The sequence below is a fragment of the Myxocyprinus asiaticus genome, chromosome 12, assembly GCF_019703515.2.
Source record: "Myxocyprinus asiaticus isolate MX2 ecotype Aquarium Trade chromosome 12, UBuf_Myxa_2, whole genome shotgun sequence".
Classification (NCBI taxonomy): domain Eukaryota; kingdom Metazoa; phylum Chordata; class Actinopteri; order Cypriniformes; family Catostomidae; genus Myxocyprinus; species Myxocyprinus asiaticus.
The window spans coordinates 26856399-26873265 of record NC_059355.1 but is presented as its reverse complement, the minus strand read 5'-3'; positions in this window follow the sequence as shown (position 1 = coordinate 26873265).

The window sequence follows — 16867 nt, the reverse complement described above, 5'->3', positions numbered from 1 at the left end:
ACAAAAGATACATGTGAAATTATGTATTATATGAAAAGTATGAAATTGTGCAGATAGACCTGAACAATAATCTAAAGCTAAAATCACTGGGAACACTAAACCCTTAAAGTCACAATGGTAGCTGTAGTTTCCACCAAAATAACATACCACAGTTATTATTACTGTAAAACCATAATTATTTGGAATCTCTTTCAAACAATGTAAGAAGCATTTAGAATATTTTTGTCATGTTTAATTTCTTTTTTTATGACAGCGGTGGGTATAGGCCATATATCAAGGTACCACTGTAATTGTAGTGATCAGCTGGGGTATTTTGGCATAAACTAGTGCAGACTTGCTTCTGTAATCTATGTATTTTGTTTTTTTCCATACGCTGAGATGACTTAATAAAAAATAAAAAATGTGACCGAGTACCAACAGTAAAGAAAGCACTGCAAAGCCAATGAAGAGTCAAAGTTGACAAATGCATGGGGAATAGTAGCGCATGAACACTCATTATTGCAGCGAGCCTATGTTCCACCATGACACAGTAAGTGAAAGTATTATGAGTCTCGATCATGTGAAATGGCGGCAAGAGGAGGAGGCGAGGACGGAAACATGATACAGTACTGCGCCACTGCGATGAGCCATAGAGTGAAAGAGAAAACGCGGAGCGGAATTCATCCATGCATCGGAATCATCTCCACTGTAAGCGCGTGACGCGAAGCGACAAAACCGCAACGCTCCAAATGAAATCAACGAAACTGCCAACGCGCACGAACTGGCACTGAACTGCGGGCTCAAGGGAAGCCTTCGTGCCAGTCGCCTCGCTCTCTTGTAGTGTAGGCTAGCAGTTGCATTGATTACAATGAGAGCCTTCTTTGTTGTGTCCCGCCGCTGGCTGTGAGGTGCCATGAATGGCGTTTTCTTGGTAAAACTGGACGCAGCGCACAGTTATAACCATATTATCATAGAATAAAATGGGCTTACAATAACAGTAATTGTAACTGATGGTTTATGTATTCAGGTTTTGCAACTGGGCCTAGGACGTTACTTTTTAATAACTAAAGGTAAAGACGTGGATTGATATAGACTGTGTTATTAAAACACGTCATCAATCATATCTATTCATTTGTGTCTTTATATTTAGCCTACTCATACTGATTCATAATAACTACATACTAGAGGAACAGACCATTTAAAATATGAGTCACTGTTATAGTCTACTTGCAAGTAATTTGAGAAGAAATGCCAGCTACTTTTTATACATTCGAAGAAGAAAAAAAAAGGTTAATTGTCTTGAAGAGAGAGTGTGTACTGAAACCTGATTAAATTTTTTTAATTATTCCATTTGTTATTTTGAACTTCCTTTCAACAACAACAACAACAACAACAAAAATCACTGAAAAATAGCAGAAGTTTGTTCAATTAATCTGTAATACAAAATTCTTCTAAATTCTGTCCATATTCCCTTGCTGAATATAACAACTAAACCAAATCCCAATTTTTAGTCTCTCTTTCTCATAAAGTGGCCAGTGCAGAAATACAGTCTGGTGTGTTTCTTAGCATCTCTGACCCACTAGTTCACTGTGGAAGTCTATGAATCTTCAATATTACTCGGTGTTACTCTGCCCTCACTGTTTTTCAGCTCTGATTATGCTGATACTCAAAATAAATACATCTCAAGTTAATTTTACCACTGGGGCCTTGACTGTTCCCAGCTGTCACTCCTCCCATCCATTCTTGATTAGTCCCTGACCATACATGGTCTTGGTTGAGGAAAGCGGCAGGCTAAAAGAGCTGTAGGAAGAAGTGATCTGCCACTCAAACAGGCCCTTGTATGAAAGGGAGGGCCCAGTTGCATTGGCCGTGTAGGTCCTCCACCACAAAAATGTACACTGTAATAGAGTGTAGGGCCCAGAATGAGTGAGGAACTAACTGCAGTGAAACAGAAACTTCAAATCCACTGTATGTGTCACTCAGTCCTTCCAACTTGCAAAGACTTGAATTTATTTTCATTGTAAAATCCACAAATAGGTGTTTCTGGGTGTGGATGTCAAATATTCCTTCTATTACAGGTGTCAGTGACTCATGTATTTTAGAGTACACTGCAAAACAAAGTTTTATCAGGTAATCTAAAAAATGTGCTTCATGTTGTAACATCTAAATTCAAGTAAAAAATATAGCTGCAAGCAGCAACTACGGGACCAAGCACTGTAATGGCATCCATTGCACAACACAAAGAACACATAGAATAGATATGACATGCAAATCAAGCCCACACCACTTAACAAGTCACGCTATGGCAGGATCAAACCTGTATCTTTCTGTTCCACATTTCTGCACACTATCCACTGCACCACACTGCCATAAGGTTGCCAGCCGCCAAAGTGAAATACCAAGCTGAGAGTCAGCACAGCCAAGCACAGAGGTCGCTACAGTCAACTTCATATTGGTGTAACTTTTTAACAAAAAACATTATAATTTTATCCTGTTATTTCTATGCAGCTCAATCTGAAGATCATTTGAGCCATTTTACAGTGGCTGTCACAATTCAGTATCAGAGTTTTTATGTAAGGGGAACATTCCAATCACCACAGAAGAGTAATCATTTCCGTTTGAAGACCAAATAGTCTAAAAGTTATATGCAACAGTAAAGTTAATTTTTTAACTGGTGGTGGTGCTATAGAGTTATTCCTGGTTATTCTGGGGCTATTCATACCCAGCAATATCAGCATGACAAATTTAACAATTTTCCTATGTACTGTTCATAGGGTTGACTTCCATTGGGGGGCAAAAAGAATAATAGTAAGAAAAGTAATTAATACAACAGGTGCCAGAGCACCTTTGGTTCTTGGCCTCTAAATATAATTCAGTATGAATGAATCAACCTTATTTCCTTAGGTTACTACAATGAAAGTAATTTTAAAGGGTTAGATCAAGTGGAAATAGCACCTTCAGGTAAGTGTACTTTTTACAGTGTACTTCAAAGCGGTGCTCTTTGAGATGAAGCCAAAACATTTGCATGAGTTAACATGCATTAGACATCTTTCAAGTTCAAGGTTGACAACTATTTGATGTTTACTACAGAGAAATGCACTGGAGAAGCTGCTCACTGATATTATTTATTTATTTATTTATTTATTGGCTTAATTGACATGTCTTTGCTGAGGTAAGAATACTCACACATAGAAATTTACTGTATCAGCAGTAACTTAGTCTAACGTTCTGTCAAACGTGTGAGGCATGCTGGTTCCTTCCAAATTCCTTCCACATACGTAATTAGCCTACAGTCATGAATGCACAAAGTAGTTTTTCAAAACTTGCTATTATTATTACTGATGATGTCTGTAGATGTCAGGGATTTAAAAAACAAAACAAAAAAAACATGAAAATGAACTAAGTATTCTTGGCAATCAAGAGAACTCGGTTTCTGATTCATGAAGCAGGTGTTTTTGATGACATTCGAATTTGAAGTTGGGGAAATATGATGACATAGTTCCTGCTATGCTATCCTTTTTAAGTGGGAGACAGTTTTCCCACTACTTAGACCAGGACATTTACCACTCAGACAAAATTGTATAACACACTACATCACTCCTGACTCTTAATTGAAATTCATGAGGTCCTTATGCATTCTAGGCCCCTCTCTGTCTTACTCTTTGTCTCCAGTCTTTCTCGTTTTCATAGACCTTTGATAATTTTAGAGGTTACATGGTGTCACGTGTCACAAAGGAAGACATTTCTGCTTTCACATTCAGATTGCCCACAAAGTACAAACTGGGAAGTTTCATTTATCTCCATTCTAGTCATATCTAACCTAAGTTTAGCTGTTGCCACCTTCTTTACATGTCATGGATTCAAGTGTCTTCAAGTATCTCAATCTAAGCTTAATCAAAGCTTAAAGGAGGCATGACAGAACTTTTTTTATTATTTGAAAATGTTCCTTGAGGCTCTATTATTAGCTTGGTACACTTGGTTTTGGTGCTACTTCTCCTTTAATATTTGACAGTAAACAGCCACTATAATGATTTATATGACTATTATGGGTCTCTGCTCTTGACTGACCTGCTCTCTCTACTTGCCATCTCACAGTGGGCTATGGAAGTAATAAGGTAAATTAAGCATTGATGTGTTGTTGTGGAGGCGGTCAGATGCGAATGTCTACAACAGTGTGATATCACAGTGTGGAGGAAGAAGAGAACGAATCGTTTTGGCTGCTTGATTTCAACAAATGCTCTTTTTGCAGTGAGGAGGAAATTTTTAGTTCTGAAACGTTCAGTATGTTTTTATAGAACAATGACTTCTTATTAGTCAAAAGATCAAGGAAAATTTGATTCCTCATGTCATAACCCCTTTAACAAACCCCCCACTTCACCTTAACACAGAAATTAACACAACGACAGATGGCACAATGGCACATTTTTACCTAATTGCATGATAAATATGGAAACTGGATGATCAAACCATGAATAACAAAACAACAACAATAAAACTAAAACTGATAAAATTATGCTTATTAACCCAATTCCTGTTTTGCTGTTGCTAGCTACAGTTTCTTTTTGCCTCTTTTTTTTATTGATTCACTCTCTTCCATACTCCTGGGAATTTCATATGGTTCATATTACAGATCCCCATCATCCCAGCACACCCCATATTCTCCATCTGCTTAAGTAATATTAATGATGAGGAAAATGCTGACGTATGGAAGAGTAAAGAATGCAGAGGGTTTATTATCACCCCAATTTATGCTCAGATTTCAATCTACTAGCATCTCACAAGTAAAACAGCCCTGAGTCAGAAGGCCTACTCATTCTTGAGACTCCCATGCTCTGAAAAACATTAACACATTCTCTGGGAATGCTTGTCTGTTTGCTGAGTTCTTTTGGCTGCACAAACAGAGAAGAGCGGAAAGATGAGCATGGGTTGAACAGGAGGAACAGGATAGTTAAAAAAAAAAAAAAGGCTGTGACAGTAACAATTCATGGATTAAATTGCTTCTCTAACAGATAATGGATCTGCACTGACACCAAAAAGCATACAGCAAATCATCTCTTGCTGTCAATAAGATTACTGAGAAAAAAGTAAATGTGGGTTAGCATGTCCATGAAGATGAATTTAGATATTTTGCTTTAACTTTTTTCTCTATGACATATAAATAATAAGATATTTTGTGAATAACCTCAATCATCACTTTATTTGCCATTGTGCATCATGCATGCCTGGAAATAAGCAATACTGTACAATTAGAATAAAGCAACTTTCAAACAGAACTTTCAGAATGTTTTAAATACCTACAAGTATTAAACACCTGCCATCCTAGACCTAATTCTGAGGTTTATGGACTTGCACACACTCACTGTCTCTATAATTATATTACGTACATTCCAAAAGGATTAATAATTCAAAAGATCAGCTTAAGTTATATGTTTTTTTTAAAGATGAAGATGAGTTTGAATGCTGTCTGGCCAGTCTGAAGCCATGAAAACTTTCACCTGCCCTTTCCTTTTCAATATTTATTTTAGCTTTGTAAAATTAGTCATGGTTATATGATTCTCTAGACACTAGGATAACATTAACATTAACATTCCTTGGATGCTTTAATACAAAAAGGATGTAGGTTATGTTATGCATATTATGATGGCAGCAATGCCAGCAGATAGCATAAGATACTCCATTACTGAGTCAAAATCATTAGGTGTGAGTGGGAACATAGTGTAGGATATAAAAAGTTTTTAAAAAGACAGGGAGAGTGTTAGGTTTGGTTAGTAGGTGTGGACGGATTTAGAGTATTAGTCCTTTTCTTAGCTTTGTCAACTGTTGAATCAAAGCTATTTAAAAAGGTGTGTGTTAAGTCTGCAGTCTTACTGTTTGGAAGGTTACTACATCATTCAGGCGGCAAGGAAAGAGATGTTTTAGAGGACTGAGGGGAGAGCTTCAGAACTTATGTGGTTGCTGAATGCAGCTTTTCAGGTGTATGGCTTGGTAGCAGGTGCAAAGGTACAAAGTACAAAGGTGTCCTGGGAGCCATGTGAAGCCAATTAAACAAAACTGGGCCACAACATGTTGGAAGCACTCAAGAGGTAATGATAACAGACCAGTGAGGAATGAGTTGCAATAAACTAATCAAGAGATCATTTAAAACCTGAATGATGCAGAATATGCAGAAGGTTTTATACAACTGATGAAAAAACATGCTGTAGGGCAGAAAGAGAGATACCAACAAAGCCTTTAAATGGCCTTTGATGCAGAAATTTGTTCAATGTTAATTTATAACCTAAAATCCAATTTACAACCTAATAAAAATAAAAATAGGATCTTGACTTGAAATTTCAAAATAACATTCATCTTAAAATAAATGTATGATAATATATTTAAGGTGTCAGGCCCATTGAAATGTTCCCCCAAAATAGCATTGAAACCCTTACCACTGAAAGCCACACTCGCTGTTCATTAGAACAGCAATTCATCAACAGAAGCTACATTAGCAGAGAAACCTTTATTTCAAGCATAAAGTTTACTTGGGGCACCAGTAGGCTACTATATTTATGAAAGACTGTACTGTGCCAAAAAACGATCAGGTTTCCCATTCGCACAAAAGCTTGTGATAAGCAGGCCCTTATAAACATGTGGTTTGTAGTGCAAGGGGCACTTTTCCTTCCACTGAAGAATCTCTTCCAATATATAACCAAGGCCCATCCAAACTCAGATTACCCCATTAAAATGTTTTTGTTCTGACTAAGACTTTGTTATGGCTACAGACGTCTGTCTGCCCTGTCACACTTTCTCAGGCAACAGAGGTGAAACACAGAGCATGTGGAAATTCCCCTGCAGAAATCCACTGACAGGTATGCAAAACTTAGAACTGAGAGAACGCCCCATTTAAAGACAGATCTGTGCCTCCCAACCCTAAACCTTAAAAATAAACCCAACCGATAGTGTCATAAAAAGCAAATGTGAGATGAAAAACACAATTGCTGAAGCAACCATGTCATTTTGTGGTGTTACTATGACACTTTTGGCTCACGTGTTGACATGCATTTCTGGACTCGTGTCCTCGACATCGCAAGTGTAACACTCTATCAGTTGGGCTAAAAAGAAGGCGCCGATTGTGCCTGAAACAAGCTTGTAAATCTTGTTGGTAAATCTTGTTGCTTACAATCCATGTACTATATTTAAAGACATGTGTTAAGATATCATTAGCATTGTGGGAGGAACAAAGATAAAAATATTTATGAACTGATAATCTGCCATTTTACTCATGATTTGTGTGAATTTCACCAGGAAAGTGCCGCAATACTTACAATGCGGCACTTAAAAATCATCTTGCAAAAATTTAGGTATAGTAAAGATTGTATGAGACCAGGGTGGACAGATCATAGCCTAATAGACCTGATTTCGGTCATCCTTTAGCTTAATTTTGACAAAATGTGTTGCTAGTGTGTTTTGCCTTTGCAGGGCAGTAAGGTGACCTCAAGATTTCCATACTGATGGAGGGTCTGATAACATACTTGCCTGTACCATATGTATTAATACAGATATAAATCCTGAAAAATGAGAAGGCAAGATAACAATGAAGAGGAAGATGAAAGAGAAATCGCAGAAAATGGGAAGTCTGACAGACAGAGAGGGAGATCAAGAGAGGAGGGAGAGAGGGTGAATGCAAACAATGAATAAATATTCATGTTCTCCATCAAAAAGGTTGCAGTGTGCAAAATTTCAAGCCTTTTGCAATGTGAGTGGGAGATACTAATGCAGAACAGAGAGGGGGAGGAATGAGAACAAGCCCAAAGAATGGTTTAACTGATTGCTGGAGGACCACAGAAAAAAAATGCTCTCCTAAAATGAAACAGTCTGTTATTGTTTGTTCAAACATGTCACAAAGAGGCAACTCTTGAATAAGGAGTGTCTTTTCCTGGGTGTTTCACTCTTTGTTAGATACATGGAGTTTTAGAGCTTTGGAAGAAACATACAGCTACAAATAACACTCTGCTCCCATGAATATTATCTTAAATATCCAGCATTTAAGAAGCATAATACTCAGACAAATAATGTATCATTGGTTTCGCTTTAATGTGGAAAATGCTTCTGCTAAGCATTTTGGAGACATAACAGGGAATAGATGAGCACTGAAGACAAAGAAAGAAATTAGGCTCCAAAAAATGGTAAGAACCAGAGGGTGAATATTCTGAAACACATCTGCTGCTATTGTGCATGAAGGGTCTGGCAGAAGAGTTTGCTTTTCCTCACTGAATGAGAGATATTAGAACATCTTAACCCTGCCTTAAGTGCTTACAAGGCTTTTAGAAATTCAGAAATTACTCAATGATCTTGAAGCTTTTTCCAGACAGGGTCAATTCTCTGTTTCCACCATCAGGCCAAACGGTTCTGAGCACTGCGAGTGAAGGTTCCAGTAGCATTTCCACTTGAGCATGGTTCGTTATGGTGCGATTACAATCCATACCTGGACCGGGTTTCTCAGCTAATGGTACTCAGGACAGAACTCTTGTAGTGACATGGTGACTCACAATTGGTCACTTGCTCAGTAAGTCCATTCTTTTCCCGATTTTACAGCAAAACACTGGAAAAAGAAACTGTTACCATGCCAATGAGCCCGGTTCATAACGGAACGGCATGTGTCCGCAATAATAAAGGTTTAGCCCGATGGTGGAAAAGCGCTACACTTGATCATGTTCTGCTGTGTAATCGCTCACTCTTCTGTCAAGAGCTCCATCAAATTAACATCTACAGAACTTCCCACAAATAGTCCAAATTAGTTTGCACTGATAACAAAGAATCAAAGATAACACCAAATCTTCTATAAACAGAATTCACGTGGTCTCTTGTCATTTTCCTTTTTAATTAATATTAAAATAATGATGCCGCATTTTTCTCTTCTTGCAAGCTTTTAAAAAGACTGACATTAATGAAAGATCTGTAAAATGCAGAAATACATTTGCTTTAATATTGTATTCTGACAACTTGAACCATAGAATAGGCACATCTCCTCCATTAGAGTGCTGAAACTAGAATAAGGATCAAAAGTGTGAGGGAGAAATGCCAGTGGTGAAGATAGAGAGAGAGGCTGAGTAAGCTCTGCTGATAATTCTAAGGCCAATGCTAAGGGAGAGTGCCACCTCCTACAGACAGCACGATCAGTGACCACACTGATGTGCGTCTAAACTGAATCAATCCTCATGGGAAAATCCACAGATATCAGCACCCAGCAAAACAGACATGTCCTGACCACAGCTCAGGTTTCCAAACACTGGAAAATATTTTTATAGTAACTGGACAACCAAGAACAAATGAAACAATGAGAGCACTCCACCCAACTCACTTGTTGGTGAACATTTACACAAAGAATGTCTGCTAGAATGAACAAAGATTTATACAATAATCACATATCTAAAAATGGTTATATATCAAAGCTTTTATTCACAATGCCTTACATAAGTATTTAAGATGATGGAGAATTAATTGGTGCCTATAGTGCCCAAAAAAGACAAAACACAATACATTAACAATGAAACAAAACTGAGAAAAAGGTGGATTCATTTGAGCATAGTTGAGCCAAACCCATCTGTTACAGGACAGATCATAGTCAAAGAAAGTTTAATTATAAATCAGGTTTTTGGTAAATGATCACATTAATGTTTCTCTTGTTAATGGTTTTTAAAGAGATTTGTTAATAACTAATCAGCCATATACAAATTAATAATTATAATATGTAGTTATAGCAACATGCATAAAAAGGGTAACTTTCTTTCAATACTTGCCAAATAATGAGCATAAAACTCAAACTTACATTATAAATGCTTAATAAATAAACATATTCATACTTATTGTATTCAAAAAACTAAAATTCTCTAATTCGTGATTTATGTCATAATGTACCAAAAATAGTCTGTTATGCAGTGAGATCAAATGGAGGGATTAGGTCATTTTGTCTACAGTCCGCTATGTGTTTATGTTAAGTGCTGTAAGGTTTTGACATGTCACTCTCCATGTTATGTTGTCAAAATAATGGTTTTACGTAGGCCTAGTTACCTAAAATCTTCTGCAAAAACTTCAGAATTAATGCTTCACATGTGTTCGCTTTACAATAAGGTTTAATTTCATAGGTAACTGCTTGTATATGTGTTATTAAGAATTTAGAACAGGTGAGGTAAAATGTCTTACTATTTGGCAGGTATTACATAAGTCAGCCTTTTATGCATGTTGTGATAATCACATATTAATGATTTATAATGCATTTGTAATGACTCATTAGTCATTAATAAACTCCTTTATAAACCCTTAAGAAAGGGAACATTACTGTAAAGTGTTACCAGATGTTTTTAAAACAAAATACTGTGTTTTGCATTTGCATGGCCATATAGTGTCCTAAGATGAATCACTGTCAGGAGAACGGTCATTAAGAGTCAGTTGCTAAGCTTAAAGTCATTTATTTTGGTGGTCCAACAACAACTCTGAAAATCCTCCCTTGGGAACAATGAAGGAGGTTGTGGAGGTGAAATGGGGGAATGGGTTGGAAATAAAACGATGAGATGAGCACATTCTGGCTGTGCAGCGGATCACCTGAGGCATACTTCCTCACCCTTACCACAGGAAGACTGACCACATGTAAACAGTAACCTCTCCTGAACTACATCAAAGAGCTACTATGTATAGGCGAAGCCTCTTTAAAATAGAGGCCAAACTCAAGACAGATGTGGTACTTTTTGTGTAATTATGTTATGTTATAAGGGGTTATGTTTTTAGCCATGTTAAATGCGCTAGTCATGTTTATAATATGCAAAGAATGAATAGAGATTTAGTACTATACATGTAATAATGTGTAGTAATGTGTGTGTGTGTAATATTTAGCTACCTCCAAATCATCCTGCATTAATTTCTCACTTGCTATTAGAAGGGGTTAACAGCGGGAAACCTAGTATTTACCACTTACTCATTTTCCTCCACAACAGTGTCAAAAAGAGCACTGACTAGGAACTAGAAATGAAAATATTCTCTGCTCCGGAACTTAGTTAGCTGCGTAACTAGATCACATTTTAAGGCATCAAAGGCAAGCTCCAGATGTTCCAAAATCCAAAAAGGATTTCAAAAATGCTGTTCTAAAAATACTGCTTTCAAAGGAAGTCTGCCTTCTTTTGGCCAAATTCTTAGGCAACACTGCATGTCTCCTTTTAAGAGAAAGCAATCCCAGAATGTACTGCAATGAACCCAGTGAAAAAAAAATACAAGATGACAGAGGAAGTAAAAGGAAATGTTGATTATAAATATAAAGTAAAATTGTTCAGTCTAATGAAAATTGCATTTTTTTACCCAATATTTATGTGTTGTATGCATTTTTAGGCTTATTAGTGAATTACAATTTTAGTTTAGTTTACTTAAATTTAGCTTTATTGTAGGCTTATAAGTCTATTTACCAAATATTAATGTGTGTTGTGTATTTTTATTGCATTGTTAGATTAGGAACAGGCTAAAGGCAAACCAGAGAGAGTATAGGATGAGACGGGTCACTGTGGTGTACTATGAATGGGAGAAATCGTTACACTGAATATGGCGGCTGTAAACACCTGCCCACCAGCCAAATGCAGGTAAAATCGGCAATGGTGGGTAACTCAGTCACCCTTACTAGCCATTTTGTCTGGTGGCCACAGCCAAAGTAAATTGAATTTTATTCGCCTCACATTCAGAGGCTATAAGTGCTAATTTTGCCTCTCATAAATGAAATGAAGCATGTTTTCACGCAAACACGATGCTTTAAAGCACTATATGGAGGAAGTCGAACCTCTCAAACTGCTAAACAGCTCTGACATTAAACAACACTGACGAGGTTAAGAGACAACAGTGTGCCATGCATCAACATCGATTACAAAATTTTTTAAACACACATCAACATCCATATTAAAATGTTTTTACTACAGGAACACTAATTAGTAAATGGTTTTAAATAGATTAGGGTGAATCTCTAAGACTTCATTTCATTTGTCATCATTTACTCAACTTAATCTTGATCCAAACCCACAGGACTTTCTTTCTTCCATGATTGGAAAGAAAAGATTAATACATTTTCCCATTTATGGATAAAGGAGCAATGAAAGTGAATGGTGATTGAGTTTAATCTACCTAACATCTCCTTGGAATTGTTAACTGTGGAAGTTGTAGTTAAAGGTTTCTAAATGTGTTTAGGCTTTTAGTTGTTTCATGACAAATAATATAGTTTATTTTTTAAACCATCTACATTAGCCTAACCACAGTATTGTACAGCCATCCATGGTCTGACCTGTGCTTATGGCCTTAATTTTATAAATGCCACATTTGAAAAATGGAAGAACAATGGTAAACTTTCATGAAGGCAAGTTCAATTTAGAATGGTTAAAGGGGGTTCAAATCTGGACTTCCATGGACAAATGATTGACAAAGGTTTCTTCCTGTTCTATCCTGCTCCTGTTCTAACTGGTCATGTTTGCCGCACGATGTTCTAAAGATGAGCCAAAGTTAATGTCAAGCCCTGATCATAACCTTGACCAAACTTTTTGGAGATTTCGATGTTTCCCTTTAAGTACAGTATTTAGGAGCTAAAACTTGTTTAGCACTTGTATCCAATAGAGACAGAAAAGAGCCTCCTGGAAGTGCTACGAACATGGCCACCGAGCTACCATACTTGCCTTGAAGGGACTCTAGTCAAACTCTATTTAATTCAAGAGTGAGTTCAGTCTTCTGTCCGCTTTGTGAAAGAGGAGCATGCCCATGTAGACCACTCCGAATAGGTCACTTCGGATGTTCCATGTCAGTAAGGATACCTTTCTATGTAGGCAGTAGACAGTAAGGCAGCTCACTTAGTATTGGAACAGAGCCATGGTCAACCAAATTACATTGAAAATGAAAAACAAATGCTCACACAGAATCAGCATTTATAAAGGAAGCATTGTGTCTATTCTCTCTCTCTATACAGAGGAGGAGGAAGGGAAGGTTAATTCATTTGCTTGGTTCAATATTGTTTCATGGCAATCCCGGCTGACTCTTGATGCACTCTCACATACTCCATGGCTCACTTTACAGACATGCTTTCCATTGAAACTCTGAAATCTACAGGGGTGAACAAGTCAGGCTGAAAAATGACAGAGACCTGAGGGGGCTTTGACAGACAGAGCAGACCTAGAGAACTTCTGGAACAGTAAATAAAATAAATCTCAACTGTGTCAGAGAACAGAACTTAGACATGAGTACACACAATAAGGATCGCAGGAGGAGCAAAATAAGAGTGATGGGGAGAAGGGTAGGGAGAGAGACAGAAAAGAGAGAGGGGAGGGGACAATGGGGCCCTTGCTCACATTTATCACCTATAATGAAGATGGGTGATGGGCCTCTGCAGTGCCCAACACCTCCATTAGGGACCCTCACACACCTATAATGAGCCACAAGACACCAAACAAGCATGGGCGGCACCCTTGATCTGCCCCAGAGAAACACGAAGCCGACATATACACACTTCAAACACAGCAGTCATTAAATTCCAGTTGGTTTACAAATGTACAAGCTTCTCATAATTCGATTTGAGGAATTATGCAACTGCAGTTAGAACAATGAAAGCAAAATTCTGTCTGCAAACAAATGTTTTTTAATGAAATAGCTGTTTTGATTTGTCTTCATTAAGATTCTCTGCAGGACAGGGAGATTAGTTGGCAGCAGAGCGCCATCTTTGGATAAAACATAGTTTATAATTCATTTGTCCTTGAAAATCATGCCTTACTCAAAGACACTGAGCTCATATAATAGATTTCCTAATTGCAAGGGTTTTTCTTAAGAGGAAAAATAGTTTTCCTCACAATAGGAATAGTGAAGAAAATTGTTTTTTTAGTTTCAAAGACTACAGTGTTTAACAACGAAAAGATGACAGATAAATCCTACTACACATCATTAGACAGTAGAACATTACTTATTGCATAAACAGTGCATAAAACAGCTCTGGAACAAAGGAACGAGTATCACAAATGAAAATGGAACATTGTAACTCTGCTGCCTGTTGGCTCTAGATATCACACAGAAATAGCTGCTGAGCCAGTAGGTGTGGTGCCATGGCAACTGAGGCTCAGGTTTGATGTCACAGAGAATCACCATAGCAACCGGCCCAGATTGCCTGTCACAGCATGAGGTCAATGTTGCCATGGAGACACACCAACTGAGCAATGGGCATGCCTTTTTTGCAGTGCGGGTCTGGAAAGGGAGGGTGCCAGCAAGCCGTGTTAAAAAATTCACTGTTGCAGCCAGCATATTCCCCCAATTAACATTCAGCTTATCCAGGCAGGTGTTTCACTGTTCTTGCCCAATGGAGTGTATTACAGCCATAAAAGCTCAATAAATAAACAAAATGTTCGTATTTCCAAAAACCATGCATCCTTCCTGACTCTTTAAGTAACAGCCAGACATCATTTACATGCACAGTTATAATCAAACAACAGCAGGTTTTGTGTAGTCGAGCTACAGTCTTCATCTGTCTGTCCAAGTCCACGACACAAAGCGTTATAGAATATTAGGACATCAAATAAACGAATACATGTTGCACATCACCTCTGTCTTTCAGAGCATGCGTACAGCACTAAGGCAAGTTATGGTCTGATTAGGTGTATAAATGCAGGACAAAGACGAGCTACGACTTAGCAAAAAATTTCATGATTTCAGTCGGACTAAATCATTTACATGACATTTTAATTTTAAGTCTTACTGAAATCGAATTTTTAAAGTGCATATCAACATACTGATTTCAACTCTCCGTCAAGCTTTAGTTTAGCTGTTGGGAGTAATCTGATTACAAAGCAATTAGTTACAGTAATCTATTTACTTTTTAGTCAAAAAAAGTAGTGCAACTTAATGAATTGTAAGATTTCAAAGTGTATTTGAATTTATTTTAATTTCATTCACTTAAATTACTTTTAAGTACATCACTAGGATTACAGATATTTAAAAAGCAATTATGTAGAATACATTTAAAACTTGAATTATGTTCATATGTATGTCTGTTTCTGACAGCTAAAGGGTGTGCACCCCCTAACGAGCCATTGTAAGGAAGAAATGTGCATTGCTGAGTGTATGACTTGTGTGCAACAATGAACAAGGAATTTTTTTTTAGAAAGTAACTTGAAATTTATGAGTAATGTGACTTTTCCAAATAAGTAATCTCATTACAATTTTAATGAAGTGATAAGGAATTTGTAGTGGATTACTTTTTTGATTGTTCCAACCAACACTGACAAAAACAAAAATTATTATCCTCCCAGAAAACTCATTTAACTCAAAAGTATTGCATTTATATGCATTGGTATTTTAGGACTTCGATGACCAGAGCTTTAGGGAGATCTGTGTGTGTTCGCTCACAGATGGCTGACCTATAGCCCACCTTCATGAATAAGCATGTGTTGTAACCCCTTCTCCTTCAACGCAGATTTTCACTATGGCGGGACATTGTATGGGGGCCCATTAAGGATGAATGGTTGCTTTAAAACCCGAGGCAACACACGTGCCCCACTCTTAACCCAGATGTACACTATGCCTTTGTGCATGCAAACAAATACAGGAGCAGACTTGACTTGAACCCAAGCTCAAACATTTGTAGGACTAGACATTCTCTACAGCTCTCAGAGGCCATATAAGGCAGTTTTGGGTATTGAATGCCACCTAGTGGGGCTATTTTAAAAGTCTGATCCTATTAAGAGTTTGAATTTTGTGATTTTGATTGAACTTGATTAAAGGGATAGTCGTCCCCCCCCCACCAAATAAAAAAGAAAAAGAAAAAAAATTCATTTATGCACCTCCATGTTGCTCAAAAATCTATATGACTTTCTTTCTGACGTGCAACATAAAAGGAAATATTAACCAAATGACACCCTCAGTCACCATTAATTTCTATTGTATTGAAAAAAAAGAAAGAAAAGAAAATGCAATGAAAGTCAATGGTGACTGAGGCTTACATGATCTCCTTTTGTGTTCCACTCAAGAAATAAAGTAATGTGTGCAAACTCTCTTTAACGGCACCTCCAGTTTTAAGCAGCAAAAGGTGAAATCATCACCCAACATTGTAGAAAGGAAAACAGCATTCAGCAATGCAGAATAATTATGTAAACACAACTTCTGTAGGGTATATATGTTAACACCAGAGCACACGTACACAAAGGGCTTAATATGATCTAATTATACTGAGACAGCAGTCATATAAGAGCTTTAACACAACCCGATGATCCACAGAATATGCACACAGTCAGCGACTTCATCTGCTTATCATGTTTACATGCGAAAATCTTACAATGAGGCCGGGCTAGAGGGATAGTTCACCCAAAATTTAAAATTCTGGCATCATTTAGGCCAATGTTGTTTCAAACCCATTTGACTTTCTTCTGCAGAACACAACAGGAGATGTTCAGCAAAAATTCACTTTGCACTTCTGGAAAAAGATGCATTGAAAGTGAATGGTTTCAAAGACTTACATACTGCCAATAATCTCCTTTTCGTTTCCAATGAAGAAAGTAAAATGGGTTTAGAACATCATGAAAGTGACTGAATGATCACAGAATTTTTCTTTTTTGGTGAGCTATCCCTTTAAACTATGTAAAAAAATAAATAAAATAATAATAATCAATGTAATAAACAGTCTGACAGAAGTGTCTGGGTTTTGGCTTATTGGTGCTTTTCAAAGAATGCAAATATAAAGGAGCCAATAGGAGAGCCCAACATGCCGCACTCTACTCACTGAGTTTTGGGGGAGGGAAGAGTTCAAAGGGCAATTAGAGGGCTGAACTCAGAGAGGGTCAAGGAGCTGGATTCTTAGACTGTTGAAGTAAACAGAACCAGGTGGCAGGGTGATACTTTTATACTGCAGTCCAGT